General features: G+C 41.8%; 59 pseudogenes; all 59 read left to right on the forward strand.

Moving 5' to 3' along the window:
* The first annotated feature begins 218 nt into the window (after window positions 1–218).
* LOC142707169 (5S ribosomal RNA) lies at window positions 219–337 on the forward strand (annotated as a pseudogene).
* Window positions 338–590: 253 nt separating this feature from the next.
* On the forward strand, window positions 591–709 carry LOC142706989 (5S ribosomal RNA; annotated as a pseudogene).
* A 439-nt stretch (window positions 710–1,148) lies between these two features.
* On the forward strand, window positions 1,149–1,267 carry LOC142707184 (5S ribosomal RNA; annotated as a pseudogene).
* A 67-nt stretch (window positions 1,268–1,334) lies between these two features.
* Window positions 1,335–1,453, forward strand: LOC142707382 (5S ribosomal RNA; annotated as a pseudogene).
* Window positions 1,454–1,706: 253 nt separating this feature from the next.
* Window positions 1,707–1,825, forward strand: LOC142706908 (5S ribosomal RNA; annotated as a pseudogene).
* A 67-nt stretch (window positions 1,826–1,892) lies between these two features.
* On the forward strand, window positions 1,893–2,011 carry LOC142706990 (5S ribosomal RNA; annotated as a pseudogene).
* Window positions 2,012–2,078: 67 nt separating this feature from the next.
* Window positions 2,079–2,197, forward strand: LOC142707381 (5S ribosomal RNA; annotated as a pseudogene).
* Window positions 2,198–2,264: 67 nt separating this feature from the next.
* On the forward strand, window positions 2,265–2,383 carry LOC142706995 (5S ribosomal RNA; annotated as a pseudogene).
* Window positions 2,384–2,450: 67 nt separating this feature from the next.
* LOC142707271 (5S ribosomal RNA) lies at window positions 2,451–2,569 on the forward strand (annotated as a pseudogene).
* A 67-nt stretch (window positions 2,570–2,636) lies between these two features.
* Window positions 2,637–2,755, forward strand: LOC142707348 (5S ribosomal RNA; annotated as a pseudogene).
* Window positions 2,756–2,822: 67 nt separating this feature from the next.
* On the forward strand, window positions 2,823–2,941 carry LOC142707086 (5S ribosomal RNA; annotated as a pseudogene).
* Window positions 2,942–3,008: 67 nt separating this feature from the next.
* LOC142707270 (5S ribosomal RNA) lies at window positions 3,009–3,127 on the forward strand (annotated as a pseudogene).
* Window positions 3,128–3,194: 67 nt separating this feature from the next.
* Window positions 3,195–3,313, forward strand: LOC142706841 (5S ribosomal RNA; annotated as a pseudogene).
* A 67-nt stretch (window positions 3,314–3,380) lies between these two features.
* Window positions 3,381–3,499, forward strand: LOC142706853 (5S ribosomal RNA; annotated as a pseudogene).
* A 67-nt stretch (window positions 3,500–3,566) lies between these two features.
* LOC142707285 (5S ribosomal RNA) lies at window positions 3,567–3,685 on the forward strand (annotated as a pseudogene).
* Window positions 3,686–3,752: 67 nt separating this feature from the next.
* On the forward strand, window positions 3,753–3,871 carry LOC142707159 (5S ribosomal RNA; annotated as a pseudogene).
* Window positions 3,872–3,938: 67 nt separating this feature from the next.
* On the forward strand, window positions 3,939–4,057 carry LOC142707435 (5S ribosomal RNA; annotated as a pseudogene).
* Window positions 4,058–4,124: 67 nt separating this feature from the next.
* Window positions 4,125–4,243, forward strand: LOC142707455 (5S ribosomal RNA; annotated as a pseudogene).
* A 67-nt stretch (window positions 4,244–4,310) lies between these two features.
* Window positions 4,311–4,429, forward strand: LOC142707481 (5S ribosomal RNA; annotated as a pseudogene).
* A 67-nt stretch (window positions 4,430–4,496) lies between these two features.
* On the forward strand, window positions 4,497–4,615 carry LOC142707217 (5S ribosomal RNA; annotated as a pseudogene).
* A 67-nt stretch (window positions 4,616–4,682) lies between these two features.
* Window positions 4,683–4,801, forward strand: LOC142707011 (5S ribosomal RNA; annotated as a pseudogene).
* A 67-nt stretch (window positions 4,802–4,868) lies between these two features.
* On the forward strand, window positions 4,869–4,987 carry LOC142707088 (5S ribosomal RNA; annotated as a pseudogene).
* A 67-nt stretch (window positions 4,988–5,054) lies between these two features.
* LOC142707089 (5S ribosomal RNA) lies at window positions 5,055–5,173 on the forward strand (annotated as a pseudogene).
* A 67-nt stretch (window positions 5,174–5,240) lies between these two features.
* Window positions 5,241–5,359, forward strand: LOC142706843 (5S ribosomal RNA; annotated as a pseudogene).
* A 67-nt stretch (window positions 5,360–5,426) lies between these two features.
* On the forward strand, window positions 5,427–5,545 carry LOC142707361 (5S ribosomal RNA; annotated as a pseudogene).
* Window positions 5,546–5,984: 439 nt separating this feature from the next.
* LOC142706832 (5S ribosomal RNA) lies at window positions 5,985–6,103 on the forward strand (annotated as a pseudogene).
* A 67-nt stretch (window positions 6,104–6,170) lies between these two features.
* On the forward strand, window positions 6,171–6,289 carry LOC142706775 (5S ribosomal RNA; annotated as a pseudogene).
* A 67-nt stretch (window positions 6,290–6,356) lies between these two features.
* On the forward strand, window positions 6,357–6,475 carry LOC142707437 (5S ribosomal RNA; annotated as a pseudogene).
* A 67-nt stretch (window positions 6,476–6,542) lies between these two features.
* On the forward strand, window positions 6,543–6,660 carry LOC142706961 (5S ribosomal RNA; annotated as a pseudogene).
* A 67-nt stretch (window positions 6,661–6,727) lies between these two features.
* Window positions 6,728–6,846, forward strand: LOC142706834 (5S ribosomal RNA; annotated as a pseudogene).
* Window positions 6,847–6,913: 67 nt separating this feature from the next.
* On the forward strand, window positions 6,914–7,032 carry LOC142707464 (5S ribosomal RNA; annotated as a pseudogene).
* Window positions 7,033–7,099: 67 nt separating this feature from the next.
* LOC142707233 (5S ribosomal RNA) lies at window positions 7,100–7,218 on the forward strand (annotated as a pseudogene).
* A 67-nt stretch (window positions 7,219–7,285) lies between these two features.
* Window positions 7,286–7,404, forward strand: LOC142707439 (5S ribosomal RNA; annotated as a pseudogene).
* A 67-nt stretch (window positions 7,405–7,471) lies between these two features.
* On the forward strand, window positions 7,472–7,590 carry LOC142707438 (5S ribosomal RNA; annotated as a pseudogene).
* A 67-nt stretch (window positions 7,591–7,657) lies between these two features.
* LOC142706962 (5S ribosomal RNA) lies at window positions 7,658–7,775 on the forward strand (annotated as a pseudogene).
* A 67-nt stretch (window positions 7,776–7,842) lies between these two features.
* On the forward strand, window positions 7,843–7,961 carry LOC142707221 (5S ribosomal RNA; annotated as a pseudogene).
* Window positions 7,962–8,028: 67 nt separating this feature from the next.
* Window positions 8,029–8,147, forward strand: LOC142707145 (5S ribosomal RNA; annotated as a pseudogene).
* A 67-nt stretch (window positions 8,148–8,214) lies between these two features.
* Window positions 8,215–8,333, forward strand: LOC142706991 (5S ribosomal RNA; annotated as a pseudogene).
* Window positions 8,334–8,400: 67 nt separating this feature from the next.
* On the forward strand, window positions 8,401–8,519 carry LOC142707134 (5S ribosomal RNA; annotated as a pseudogene).
* A 253-nt stretch (window positions 8,520–8,772) lies between these two features.
* Window positions 8,773–8,891, forward strand: LOC142706787 (5S ribosomal RNA; annotated as a pseudogene).
* A 67-nt stretch (window positions 8,892–8,958) lies between these two features.
* LOC142707465 (5S ribosomal RNA) lies at window positions 8,959–9,077 on the forward strand (annotated as a pseudogene).
* A 67-nt stretch (window positions 9,078–9,144) lies between these two features.
* Window positions 9,145–9,263, forward strand: LOC142707234 (5S ribosomal RNA; annotated as a pseudogene).
* Window positions 9,264–9,516: 253 nt separating this feature from the next.
* LOC142707440 (5S ribosomal RNA) lies at window positions 9,517–9,635 on the forward strand (annotated as a pseudogene).
* Window positions 9,636–9,702: 67 nt separating this feature from the next.
* Window positions 9,703–9,821, forward strand: LOC142707034 (5S ribosomal RNA; annotated as a pseudogene).
* Window positions 9,822–9,888: 67 nt separating this feature from the next.
* Window positions 9,889–10,007, forward strand: LOC142707444 (5S ribosomal RNA; annotated as a pseudogene).
* Window positions 10,008–10,074: 67 nt separating this feature from the next.
* LOC142706860 (5S ribosomal RNA) lies at window positions 10,075–10,193 on the forward strand (annotated as a pseudogene).
* A 253-nt stretch (window positions 10,194–10,446) lies between these two features.
* Window positions 10,447–10,565, forward strand: LOC142707150 (5S ribosomal RNA; annotated as a pseudogene).
* Window positions 10,566–10,632: 67 nt separating this feature from the next.
* On the forward strand, window positions 10,633–10,751 carry LOC142706886 (5S ribosomal RNA; annotated as a pseudogene).
* A 67-nt stretch (window positions 10,752–10,818) lies between these two features.
* Window positions 10,819–10,937, forward strand: LOC142707222 (5S ribosomal RNA; annotated as a pseudogene).
* Window positions 10,938–11,005: 68 nt separating this feature from the next.
* On the forward strand, window positions 11,006–11,124 carry LOC142706893 (5S ribosomal RNA; annotated as a pseudogene).
* A 67-nt stretch (window positions 11,125–11,191) lies between these two features.
* On the forward strand, window positions 11,192–11,310 carry LOC142706854 (5S ribosomal RNA; annotated as a pseudogene).
* A 67-nt stretch (window positions 11,311–11,377) lies between these two features.
* On the forward strand, window positions 11,378–11,496 carry LOC142707014 (5S ribosomal RNA; annotated as a pseudogene).
* Window positions 11,497–11,563: 67 nt separating this feature from the next.
* On the forward strand, window positions 11,564–11,682 carry LOC142706824 (5S ribosomal RNA; annotated as a pseudogene).
* Window positions 11,683–11,749: 67 nt separating this feature from the next.
* On the forward strand, window positions 11,750–11,868 carry LOC142707151 (5S ribosomal RNA; annotated as a pseudogene).
* A 67-nt stretch (window positions 11,869–11,935) lies between these two features.
* On the forward strand, window positions 11,936–12,054 carry LOC142707035 (5S ribosomal RNA; annotated as a pseudogene).
* A 67-nt stretch (window positions 12,055–12,121) lies between these two features.
* Window positions 12,122–12,240, forward strand: LOC142706856 (5S ribosomal RNA; annotated as a pseudogene).
* A 67-nt stretch (window positions 12,241–12,307) lies between these two features.
* Window positions 12,308–12,426, forward strand: LOC142706992 (5S ribosomal RNA; annotated as a pseudogene).
* A 66-nt stretch (window positions 12,427–12,492) lies between these two features.
* Window positions 12,493–12,611, forward strand: LOC142707451 (5S ribosomal RNA; annotated as a pseudogene).
* A 67-nt stretch (window positions 12,612–12,678) lies between these two features.
* On the forward strand, window positions 12,679–12,797 carry LOC142707183 (5S ribosomal RNA; annotated as a pseudogene).
* Window positions 12,798–12,867: the final 70 nt, after the last annotated feature.

A 12,867-nucleotide genomic window follows, 5' to 3' on the forward strand; every position in this document is an offset into this window, starting at 1 on the left:
GATTAAAAAGGACTATGGATTAAAGCATTTAATGTCAAGGCCATTCTAAGCTGAATGTGCCTGCTCTCGTCAGATCGCAGAAGTTATACAGCTTAAGGCCTCGCTAGTACAAGTGTGGGAGACTGTCTGGGAATCCGTGGTGCGGTTGACTTTTTATTATGTCGTTTAGATTTTGTTTCACAATCGATTAAAAAGGACTATGGATTAAAGCATTTAATGTCAATGGCCATTCTAAGCTTAATGTCCCTGCTCTCGTCAGATCGCAGAAGGTACACAGCTTAAGGCCTCGCTAGTACCAGTGTGGGAGACTGTCTGGGAATCCGTGGTGCTGTTGACTTTTTATTATGTCGTTTAGATTTTGTTTCACAATCGATTAAAAAGGACTATCGATTAAAGCATTTAATGTCAATTGCCATTCTAATCTGAATGTGCCTGCCCTCGTTAGATCGCAGAAGTTACACAGCTTAACGCCTCGCTAGTACCAGTGTGGGAGACTGTCTGGGAATCCGTGGTGCGGTTGACTTTTTATTATGTCGTTTAGATTTTGTTTCACAATAGATTAAATAGGACTATGGATTAAAGCGTTTAACGTCAATGGCCATTCTAAGCTGAATGTGCCTGCTCTCGTCAGATCGCAGAAGTTACACAGCTTAAGGCCTCGCTAGTACCAGTGTGGGAGACTGTCTGGGAATCCGTGGTGCGGTTGACTTTTTATTATGTTGTTTAGATTTTGTTTCACAATAGATTAAATAGGACTATGGATTAAGGCTTTTAATGTCAAAGGCCAATCTAAGCTGAATGTGCCTGCTCTCGTTAGATCGCAGAAGTTACACAGCTTAACGCCTCGCTAGTACCAGTGTGGGTGACTGTCTGGGAATCCGTGGTGCGGTTGACTTTTTATTATGTCGTTTAGATTTTGTTTCACAATAGATTAAATAGGACTATGGATTAAAGCATTTAACGTCAATGGCCATTCTAAGCTGAATGTGCCTTCTCTCGTCAGATCTCAGAAGTTACACAGCTTAAGGCCTCGCTAGTACCAGTGTGGGAGACTGTCTGGGGATCCGTGGTGCGGTTGCCTTTTTATTATGTTGTTTAGATTTTGTTTCACAATAGATTAAATAGGACTATGGATTAAGGCTTTTAATGTCAATGGCCGTTCTAAGCTGAATGTGCCTGCTCTCGTCAGATCGCAGAAGTTACACAGCTTAAGGCCTCGCTAGTACCAGTGTGGGAGACTGTCTGGGAATCCGTGGTGCGGTTGACTTTTTATTATTTCGTTTAGATTTTGTTTCACAATAGATTAAATAGGACTATGGATTAAAACATTTAACGTCAACGGCCATTCTAAGCTGAATGTGCCTGCTCTCGTCAGACCGCAGAAGTTACACAGCTTAAGGCCTCGCTAGTACCAGTGTGGGAGAATGTCTGGGAATCCGTGGTGCGGTTGACTTTTTATTATGTAGTTTAGATTTTGTTTCACAATAGATTAAATAGGACTATGGATTAAATCATTTAACGTCAATGGCCATTCTAAGCTGAATGTGCCTGCTCTCGTCAGATCGCAGAAGTTACCCAGCTTAAGGCCTCGCTAGTACCAGTGTGGGAGACTGTCTCGGAATCCGTTGTGCGGTTGAATTTTTATTATGTCGTTTAGATTTTGTTTCACAATCGATTAAAAAGGACTATGGATTAAAGCATTTAATGTCAATGGCCATTCTAAGCTGAATGTCCCTTCTCTCGTCAGTTCGCAGAAAATACACAGCTTAAGGCCTCGCTAGTACCAGTGTGGGAGACTGTCTGGGAATCCGTGGTGCTGTTGACTTTTTATTATGTCGTTTAGATTTTGTTTCACAATCGATTAAAAAGGACTATGGATTAAAGCATTTAATGTCAATGGCCATTCTAAGCTGAATGTGCCTGCTCTCGTCAGATCGCAGAAGTTACACAGCTTAAGGCCTCGCTAGTACCAGTGTGGGAGACTGTCTGGGAATCCGTGGTGCGGTTGACTTTTTATTATGTCGTTTAGATTTTGTTTCACAATCGATTAAAAAGGACTATGGATTAAAGCATTTAAAGTCAATTTCCATTCTAAGCTGAATGTGCCTGCTCTCGTTAGATCGCAGAAGTTAAACAGCTTAACGCCTCGCTAGTACCAGTGTGGGAGACTGTCTGGGAATCCGTGGTGCGGTTGACTTTTTATTATTTTGTTTAGATTTTGTTTCACAATAGATTAAATAGGACTATGGATTAAAACATTTAACGTCAATGGCCATTCTAAGCTGAATGTGCCTGCTCTCGTCAGACCGCAGAAGTTACACAGCTTAAGGCCTCGCTAGTACCAGTGTGGGAGACTGTCTGGGAATCCGTGGTGCTGTTGACTTTCTATTATGTCGTTTAGATTTTGTTTCACAATCGATTAAAAAGGACTATGGATTAAAGCATTTAATGTCAATGGCCATTCTAAGCTGAATGTGCCTGCTCTCATCAGATCGCAGAAGTTACACACCTTAAGGCCTCGCTAGTACCAGTGTGGGAGACTGTCTGGGAATCTGTGGTGCGGTTGACTTTTTATTATGTCGTTTAGATTTTGTTTCACAATCGATTAAAAAGGACTATGGATTAAAACATTTAACGTCAATGGCCATTCTAAGCTGAATGTGCCTGCTCTCGTCAGAACGCAGAAGTTACATAGCTTAAGTCCTCGCTAGTACCAGTGTGGGAGACTGTCTGGGAATCCGTGGGGCGGTTGACTTTTTATTATGTTGTTTAGATTTTGTTTCACAATAGATTAAATAGGACTATGGATTAAGGCTTTCAACGTCAATGGCCATTCTAAGCTGAATGTCCCTGCTCTCGTCAGATCGCAGAAGTTACACAGCTTAAGGCCTCGCTAGTACCAGTGTGGGAGACTGTCTGGGAATCCGTGGTGCGGTTGACTTTTTATTATGTCGTTTAGATTTTGTTTCACAATCGATTAAAAAGGACTATGGATTAAAGCATTTAATGTCAATGGCCATTCTAAGCTGAATGTGCCTGCTCTCGTCAGATCGCAGAAGTTGCACAGCTTAAGGCCTCGCTAGTACCAGTGTGGGAGACTGTCTGGGAATACGTGGTGCGGTTGACTTTTTATTATGTTGTTTAGATTTTGTTTCACAATAGATTAAATAGGACTATGGATTAAAGCATTTAATGTCAATGGCCATTCTAAGCTGAATGTCCCTGCTCTCGTCAGATTGCAGAAGTTACACAGCTTAAGGCCTCGCTGGTACCAGTGTGGGAGACTGTCTGGGAATGCGTGGTGCGGTTGACTTTTTATTATGTTGTTTAGATTTTGTTTCACAATAGATTAAATAGGACTATGGATTAAGGCTTTTAACGTCAATGGCCATTCTAAGCTGAATGTGCCTGCTCTCGTTAGATCGCAGAAGTTACACAGCTTAACGCTTCGCTAGTACCAGTGTGGGTGACTGTCTGGGAATCCGTGGTGCGGTTGACTTTTTATTATGTCGTTTAGATTTTGTTTCACAATCGATTAAAAAGGACTATGGATTAAAGCATTTAATGTCAATGGCCATTCTAAGCTGAATGTCCCTGCTCTCGTCAGATCACAGAAGTTACACAGCTTAAGGCCTCGCTAGTACCAGTATGGGAGACTGTCTGGGAATCCGTGGTGCGGTTGACTTTTTATTATGTCGTTTAGATTTTGTTTCACAATCGATTAAAAAGGACTATGGATTAAAACATTTAATGTCAATGGCCATTCTAAGCTGAATGTGCCTGCTCTCGTCAGATCGCAGAAGTTACACAGCTTAAGGCCTCGCTAGTACCAGTGTGGGAGACTGTCTGGGAATCCGTGGTGCGGTTGCCTTTTTATTATGTCGTTTAGATTTTGTTTCACAATCGATTAAAAAGGACTATGGATTAAAGCATTTAATGTCAATGGCCATTCTAAGCTGAATGTGCCTGCTCTCGTTAGATCGCAGAAGTTACACAGCTTAACGCCTCGCTAGTACCAGTGTGGGTGACTGTCTGGGAATCCGTGGTGCGGTTGACTTTTTATTATGTCGTTTAGATTTTGTTTCACAATAGATTAAATAGGACTATGGATTAAAGCATTTAACGTCAATGGCCATTCTAAGCTGAATGTGCCTGCTCTCGTCAGATCGCAGAAGTTACACAGCTTAAGGCCTCGCTAGTACCAGTGTGGGAGACTGTCTGGGAATCCGTGGGGCAGTTGAATTTTTATTATGTCGTTTAGATTTTGTTTCACAATCGATTAAAAAGGACTATGGATTAAAGCATTTAATGTCAATGGCCATTCTAAGCTGAATGTGCCTGCTCTCGTCAGATTGCAGAAGTTACACAGCTTAAGGCCTCGCTAGTACCAGTGTGGGAGACTGTCTGGGAATCCGTGGTGCGGTTAACTTTTTATTATGTCGTTTAGATTTTGTTTCACAATCGATTAAAAAGGACTATGGATTAAAGCATTTAATGTCAATGGCTATTCTAAGCTGTATGTGCCTGCTCTCGTCAGAACGCAGAAGTTACATAGCTTAAGGCCTCGCTAGTACCAGTGTGGGAGACTGTCTGGGAATACGTGGTGCGGTTGACTTTTTATTATGTTGTTTAGATTTTGTTTCACAATAGATTAAATAGGACTATGGATTAAGGCTTTTAATGTCAATGGCCATTCTAAGCTGAATGTGCCTGCTCTCGTCAGATCGCAGAAGTTACACAGCTTAAGGCCTCGCTAGTACCTGTGTGGGAGACTGTCTGGGAATCCGTGGTGCGGTTGACTTTTTATTATGTCGTTTAGATTTTGTTTCACAATCGATTAAAAAGGACTATGGATTAAAGCATTTAATGTCAATGGCCATTCTAAGCTGAATGTCCCTGCTCTCGTCAGATCGCAGAAGTTACACAGCTTAAGGCCTCGCTAGTACCAGTGTGGGAGACTGTCTGGGAATCCGTGGTGCGGTTGACTTTTTATTATGTCGTTTAGATTTTGTTTCACAATCGATTAAAAAGGACTATGGATTAAAGCATTTAATGTCAATGGCCATTCTAAGCTGAATGTCCCTGCTCTCGTCAGATCGCAGAAGTTACACAGCTTAAGGCCTCGCTAGTACCAGTGTGGGAGACTGTCTGGGAATCCGTGGTGCGGTTGACTTTTTATTATGTCGTTTAGATTTTGTTTCACAATCGATTAAAAAGGACTATGGATTAAAGCATTTAATGTCAATGGCCATTCTAAGCTGAATGTCCCTCCTCTCGTCAGATCGCAGAAGTTACACAGCTTAAGGCCTCGCTAGTACCAGTGTGGGAGACTGTCTGGGAATCCGTGGTGCGGTTGACTTTTTATTATGTTGTTTAGATTTTGTTTCACAATCGATTAAAAAGGACTATGGATTAAAGCATTTAATGTTAATGGCCATTCTAAGCTGAATGTGCCTGCTCTCGTCAGATCGCAGAAGTTACTCAGCTTAAGGCCTCGCTAGTACCAGTGTGGGAGACTGTCAGGGAATCCGTGGTGCGGTTGACTTTTTATTATGTCGTTTAGATTTTGTTTCACAATCGATTAAAAAGGACTATGGATTAAAGCATTTAACGTCAATGGCCATTCTAAGCTGAATGTGCCTGCTCTCGTTAGATCGCAAAAGTTACACAGCTTAACGCCTCGCTAGTACCAGTGTGGGTGACTGTCTGGGAATCCGTGGTGCGGTTGAATTTTTATTATGTCGTTTAGATTTTGTTTCACAATAGATTAAATAGGACTATGGATTAAAGCATTTAACGTCAATGGCCATTCTAAGCTGAATGTGCCTGCTCTCGTCAGATCGCAGAAGTTACACAGCTTAACGCCTCGCTAGTACCAGTGTGGGTGACTGTCTGGGAATCCGTGGAGCGGTTGAATTTTTATTATGTTGTTTAGATTTTGTTTCACAATAGATTAAATAGGACTATGGATTAAGTCTTTTAATGTCAATGGCCATTCTAAGCTGAATGTGCCTGCTCTCGTCAGATCGCAGAAGTTACACAGCTTAAAGCCTCGCTAGTACCAGTGTGGGAGACTGTCTGGGAATCCGTGGTGCGGTTAACTTTTTATTATGTCGTTTAGATTTTGTTTCACAATCGATTAAAAAGGACTATGGATTAAAGCATTTAATGTCAATGGCAGTTCTAAGCTGAATGTCCCTGCTCTCGTCAGATCGCAGAAGTTACACAGCTTAAGGCCTCACTAGTACCAGTGTGGGAGACTGTCTGGGAATCCGTGGTGCGGTTGACTTTTTATTATGTCGTTTAGATTTTGTTTCACAATCGATTAAAAAGGACTATGGATTAAAGCATTTAATGTCAATGGCCATTCTAAGCTGAATGTGCCTGCTCTCGTTAGATCGCAGAAGTTACACAGCTTAACGCCTCGCTAGTACCAGTGTGGGTGACTGTCTGGGAATCCGTGGTGCGGTTGACTTTTTATTATGTCGTTTAGATTTTGTTTCACAATAGATTAAATAGGACTATGGATTAAAGCATTTAACGTCAATGGCCATTCTAAGCTGAATGTGCCTGCTCTCGTCAGATCGCAGAAGTTACACAGCTTAAGGCCTCGCTAGTACCATTTGGGAGACTGTCTGGGAATCCGTGGGGCGGTTGAATTTTTATTATGTCGTTTAGATTTTGTTTCACAATCGATTAAAAAGGACTATGGATTAAAGCATTTAATGTCAATGGCCATTCTAAGCTGAATGTGCCTGCTCTCGTCAGATCGCAGAAGTTACACAGCTTAAAGCCTCGCTAGTACCAGTGTGGGAGACTGTCTGGGAATCCGTGGTGCGGTTAACTTTTTATTATGTCGTTTAGATTTTGTTTCACAATCGATTAAAAAGGACTATGGATTAAAGCATTTAATGTCAATGGCTATTCTAAGCTGAATGTGCCTGCTCTCGTCAGAACGCAGAGGTTACATAGCTTAAGGCCTCGCTAGTACCAGTGTGGGAGACTGTCTGGGAATCCGTGGTGCGGTTGACTTTTTATTATGTTGTTTAGATTTTGTTTCACAATAGATTAAATAGGACTATGGATTAAGGCTTTTAATGTCAATGGCCATTCTAAGCTGAATGTGCCTGCTCTCGTCAGATCGCAGAAGTTACACAGCTTAAGGCCTCGCTAGTACCAGTGTGGGAGACTGTCTGGGAATCCGTGGTGCGGTTGAATTTTTATTATGTCGTTTAGATTTTGTTTCACAATCGATTAAAAAGGACTATGGATTAAAGCATTTAATGTCAATGGCAGTTCTAAGCTGAATGTCCCTGCTCTCGTCAGATCGCAGAAGTTACACAGCTTAAGGCCTCGCTAGTACCAGTGTGGGAGACTGTCTGGGAATCCGTGGTGCGGTTGACTTTTTATTATGTCGTTTAGATTTTGTTTCACAATCGATTAAAAAGGACTATGGATTAAAGCATTTAACGTCAATGGCCATTCTAAGCTGAATGTGCCTGCTCTCGTTAGATCGCAGAAGTTACACAGCTTAACGCCTCGCTAGTACCAGTGTGGGTGACTGTCTGGGAATCCGTGGTGCGGTTGACTTTTTATTATGTCGTTTAGATTATGTTTCACAATAGATTAAATAGGACTATGGATTAAAGCATTTAACGTCAATGGCCATTCTAAGCTGAATGTGCCTGCTCTCGTCAGATCGCAGAAGTTACACAGCTTAAGGCCTCGCTAGTACCATTTGGGAGACTGTCTGGGAATCCGTGGGGCGGTTGAATTTTTATTATGTCGTTTAGATTTTGTTTCACAATCGATTAAAAAGGACTATGGATTAAAGCATTTAATGTCAATGGCCATTCTAAGCTGAATGTGCCTGCTCTCGTCAGATCGCAGAAGTTACACAGCTTAAGGCCTCGCTAGTACCAGTGTGGGAGACTGTCTGGGAATCCGTGGTGCGGTTAACTTTTTATTATGTCGTTTAGATTTTGTTTCACAATCGATTAAAAAGGACTATGGATTAAAGCATTTAATGTCAATGGCTATTCTAAGCTGAATGTGCCTGCTCTCGTCAGAACGCAGAAGTTACATAGCTTAAGGCCTCGCTAGTACCAGTGTGGGAGACTGTCTGGGAATACGTGGTGCGGTTGACTTTTTATTATGTTGTTTAGATTTTGTTTCACAATAGATTAAATAGGACTATGGATTAAGGCTTTTAATGTCAATGGCCATTCTAAGCTGAATGTGCCTGCTCTCGTCAGATCGCAGAAGTTACACAGCTTAAGGCCTCGCTAGTACCAGTGTGGGAGACTGTCTGGGAATCCGTGGTGCGGTTGACTTTTTATTATGTCGTTTAGATTTTGTTTCACAATCGATTAAAAAGGACTATGGATTAAAGCATTTAATGTCAATGGCCATTCTAAGCTGAATGTGCCTGCTCTCGTCAGATCGCAGAAGTTACACAGCTTAAGGCCTCGCTAGTACCAGTGTGGGAGACTGTCAGGGAATCCGTGGTGCGGTTGACTTCTTATTATGTCGTTTAGATTTGGTTTCACAATCGATTAAAAAGGACTATGGATTAAAGCATTTAATGTCAATGGCCATTCTAAGCTGAATGTGCCTGCTCTCGTCAGATCGCAGAAGTTACACAGCCTAACGCCTCGCTAGTACCAGTGTGGGTGACTGTCTGGGAATCCGTGGAGCGGTTGAATTTTTATTATGTCGTTTAGATTTTGTTTCACAATCGATTAAAAAGGACTATGGATTAAAGCATTTAATGTCAATGGCCATTCTAAGCTGAATGTGCCTGCTCTTGTCAGATCGCAGAAGTTACACAGCTTAAGGCCTCGCTAGTACCAGTGTGGGAGACTGTCTGGGAATCCGTGGTGCGGTTAACTTTTTATTATGTCGTTTAGATTTTGTTTCACAATCGATTAAAAAGGACTATGGATTAAAGCATTTAATGTCAATGGCTATTCTAAGCTGAATGTGCCTGCTCTCGTCAGAACGCAGAGGTTACATAGCTTAAGGCCTCGCTAGTACCAGTGTGGGAGACTGTCTGGGAATCCGTGGTGCGGTTGACTTTTTATTATGTTGTTTAGATTTTGTTTCACAATAGATTAAATAGGACTATGGATTAAGGCTTTTAATGTCAATGGCCATTCTAAGCTGAATGTGCCTGCTCTCGTCAGATCGCAGAAGTTACACAGCTTAAGGCCTCGCTAGTACCAGTGTGGGAGACTGTCTGGGAATCCGTGGTGCGGTTGAATTTTTATTATGTCGTTTAGATTTTGTTTCACAATCGATTAAAAAGGACTATGGATTAAAGCATTTAATGTGAATGGCCATTCTAAGCTGAATGTCCCTGCTCTCGTCAGATCGCAGAAGTTACACAGCTTAAGGCCTCGCTAGTATCCGTGTGGGAGACTGTCTGGGAATCCGTGGTGCGGTTGAATTTTTATTATGTCGTTTAGATTTTGTTTCACAATCGATTAAAAAGGACTATGGATTAAAGCATTTAATGTCAATGGCAGTTCTAAGCTGAATGTCCCTGCTCTCGTCAGATCGCAGAAGTTACACAGCTTAAGGCCTCGCTAGTACCAGTGTGGGAGACTGTCTGGGAATCCGTGGTGCGGTTGACTTTTTATTATGTCGTTTAGATTTTGTTTCACAATCGATTAAAAAGGACTATGGATTAAAGCATTTAATGTCAATGGCCATTCTAAGCTGAATGTGCCTGCTCTCGTTAGATCGCAGAAGTTACACAGCTTAAGGCCTCGCTAGTACCAGTGTGGGAGACTGTCTGGGAATCCGTGGTGCGGTTGACTTTTTATTATGTCGTTTAGATTTTGTTTCACAATCGATTAAAAAGGACTATGGATTAAAGCATTTAATGTCAATGGCCATTCTAAGCTGAATGTGCATGCTCTCGTTAGATCGCAGAAGTTAAACAGCTTAACGCCTCGCTAGTACCAGTGTGGGAGACTGTCTGGGAATCCGTGGTGCGGTTGACTTTTTATTATTTCGTTTAGATTTTGTTTCACAATAGATTAAATAGGACTATGGATTAAAACATTTAACGTCAATGGCCATTCTAAGCTGAATGTGCCTGCTCTCGTCAGATCGCAGAAGTTACACAGCTTAAGGCCTCGCTAGTACCAGTGTGGGAGACTGTCTGGGAATCCGTGGTGTGGTTTAATTTTTATTATGTCGTTTAGATTTTGTTTCACATTCGATTAAAAAGGACTATGGATTAAAGCCTTTAATGTAAATGGCCATTCTAAGCTGAATGTCCCTCCTCTCGTCAGATCGCAGAAGTTACACAGCTTAAGGCCTCACTAGTACCAGTGTGGGAGACTGTCTGGGAATGCGTGGTGCGGTTGACTTTTTATTATGTCGTTTAGATTTTGTTTCACAATAGATTAAATAGGACTATGGATTAAATCATTTAACGTCAATGGCCATTCTAAGCTGAATTTGCCTGCTCTCGTCAGATCGCAGAAGTTACACAGCTTAAGGCCTCGCTAGTACCAGTGTGGGAGACTGTCTGGGAATCCGTGGTGCGGTTGACTTTTTATTATGTCGTTTAGATTTTGTTTCACAATCGATTAAAAAGGACTATGGATTAATGCATTTAATGTCAATGGCCATTCTAAGCTGAATGTGCCTGCTCTCGTTAGATCGCAGAAGTTACACAGCTTAACGCCTCGCTAGTACCAGTGTGGGTGATTGTCTGGGAATCCGTGGTGCGGTTGACTTTTTATTATGTCGTTTAGATTTTGTTTCACAATAGATTAAATAGGACTATGGATTAAAGCATTTAACGTCAATGGCCATTCTAAGCTGAATGTGCCTGCTCTCGTCAGATCGCAGAAGTTACACAGCTTAAGGCCTCGCTAGTACCAGTGTGGGAGACTGTCTGGGAATCCGTGGTGCGGTTAACTTTTTATTATGTCGTTTAGATTTTGTTTCACAATCGATTAAAAAGGACTATGGATTAAAGGAATTTAATGTCAATGGCTATTCTAAGCTGAATGTGCCTGCTCTCGTCAGAACGCAGAAGTTGCATAGCTTAAGGCCTCGCTAGTACCAGTGTGGGAGACTGTCTGGGAATCTGTGGTGCGGTTGACTTTTTATTATGTCGTTTAGATTTTGTTTCACAATCGATTAAAAAGGACTATGGATTAAAGCATTTAATGTCAATGGCCATTCTAAGCTGAATGTCCCTGCTCTCGTCAGATCGCAGAAGTTACACAGCTTAAGGTCTCGCTAGTACCAGTGTGGGAGACTGTCTGGGAATCCATGGTGCGGTTGACTTTTTATTATGTCGTTTAGATTTTGTTTCACAATCGATTAAAAAGGACTATGGATTAAAGTATTTAATGTCAATGGCCATTCTAAGCTGAATGTGCCTGCTCTCGTCAGATCGCAGAAGTTACACAGCTTAAGGCCTCGCTAGTACCAGTGTGGGAGACTGTGTGGGAATCCGTGGTGCGGTTGACTTTTATTATGTCGTTTAGATTTTGTTTCACAATCGATTAAAAAGGACTATGGATTAAAGGAATTTAATGTCAATGGCTATTCTAAGCTGAATGTGCCTGCTCTCGTCAGAACGCAGAAGTTGCATAGCTTAAGGCCTCGCTAGTACCAGTGTGGGAGACTGTCTGGGAATCCGTGGTGCGGTTGACTTTTTATTATGTTGTTTAGCTTTTGTTTCACAATAGATTAAATAGGACTATGGATTAAGGCTTTTAATGTCAATGGCCATTCTAAGCTGAATGTGCCTGCTCTCGTCAGATCGCAGAAGTTACACAGCTTAAGGCCTCGCTAGTACCAGTGTGGGAGACTGTCTAGGAATCCGTGGTGCGGTTGACTTTTTATTATGTCGTTTAGATTTTGTTTCACAATCGATTAAAAAGGACTATGGATTAAAGCATTTAATGTCAATGGCCATTCTAAGCTGAATGTGCCTGCTCTCGTCAGAACGCAGAAGTTACACAGCTTAAGACCTCGCTAGTACCAGTGTGGGAGACTGTCTGGGAATCCGTGGTGCGGTTGACTTTTTATTATGTCGTTTAGATTTTGTTTCACAATCGATTAAAAAGGACTATGGATTAAAGCATTTAATGTCAATGGCCATTCTAAGCTGAATGTCCCTGCTCTCGTCAGATCGCAGAAGTTACACAGCTTAAGGTCTCGCTAGTACCAGTGTGGGAGACTGTCTGGGAATCCATGGTGCGGTTGACTTCTTATTATGTCGTTTAGATTTTGTTTCACAATCGATTAAAAAGGACTATGGATTAAAGTATTTAATGTCAATGGCCATTCTAAGCTGAATGTGCCTGCTCTCGTCAGATCGCAGAAGTTACACAGCTTAAGGCCTCGCTAGTACCAGTGTGGGAGACTGTCTGGGAATCCGTGGTGCGGTTGACTTTTATTATGTCGTTTAGATTTTGTTTCACAATCGATTAAAAAGGACTATGGATTAAAGCATTTGATTTCAATGGCCATTCTAAGCTGAATGTGCCTGCTCTCGTCAGATCGCAGAAGTTACACAGCTTAAGGCCTCGCTAGTACCAGTGTGGGAGACTGGCTGGGAATCCGTGGTGCGGTTGCCTTTTTATTATGTCGTTTAGATTTTGTTTCACAATCGATTAAAAAGGACTATGGATTAAAGCATTTAAAGTCAATGGCCATTCTAAGCTGAATGTCCCTGCTCTCGTCAGATCGCAGAAGTTACACAGCTTAAGGCCTCGCTAGTACCAGTGTGGGAGACTGTCTGGGAATCTGTGGTGCGGTTGACTTTTTATTATGTCGTTTAGATTTTGTTTCACAATCGATTAAAAAGTACTATGGATTAAAGCATTTAATGTC

This window comes from Rhinoderma darwinii, unplaced genomic scaffold, assembly GCF_050947455.1.
Source record: "Rhinoderma darwinii isolate aRhiDar2 unplaced genomic scaffold, aRhiDar2.hap1 Scaffold_3453, whole genome shotgun sequence".
Lineage (NCBI taxonomy): Eukaryota > Metazoa > Chordata > Amphibia > Anura > Rhinodermatidae > Rhinoderma > Rhinoderma darwinii.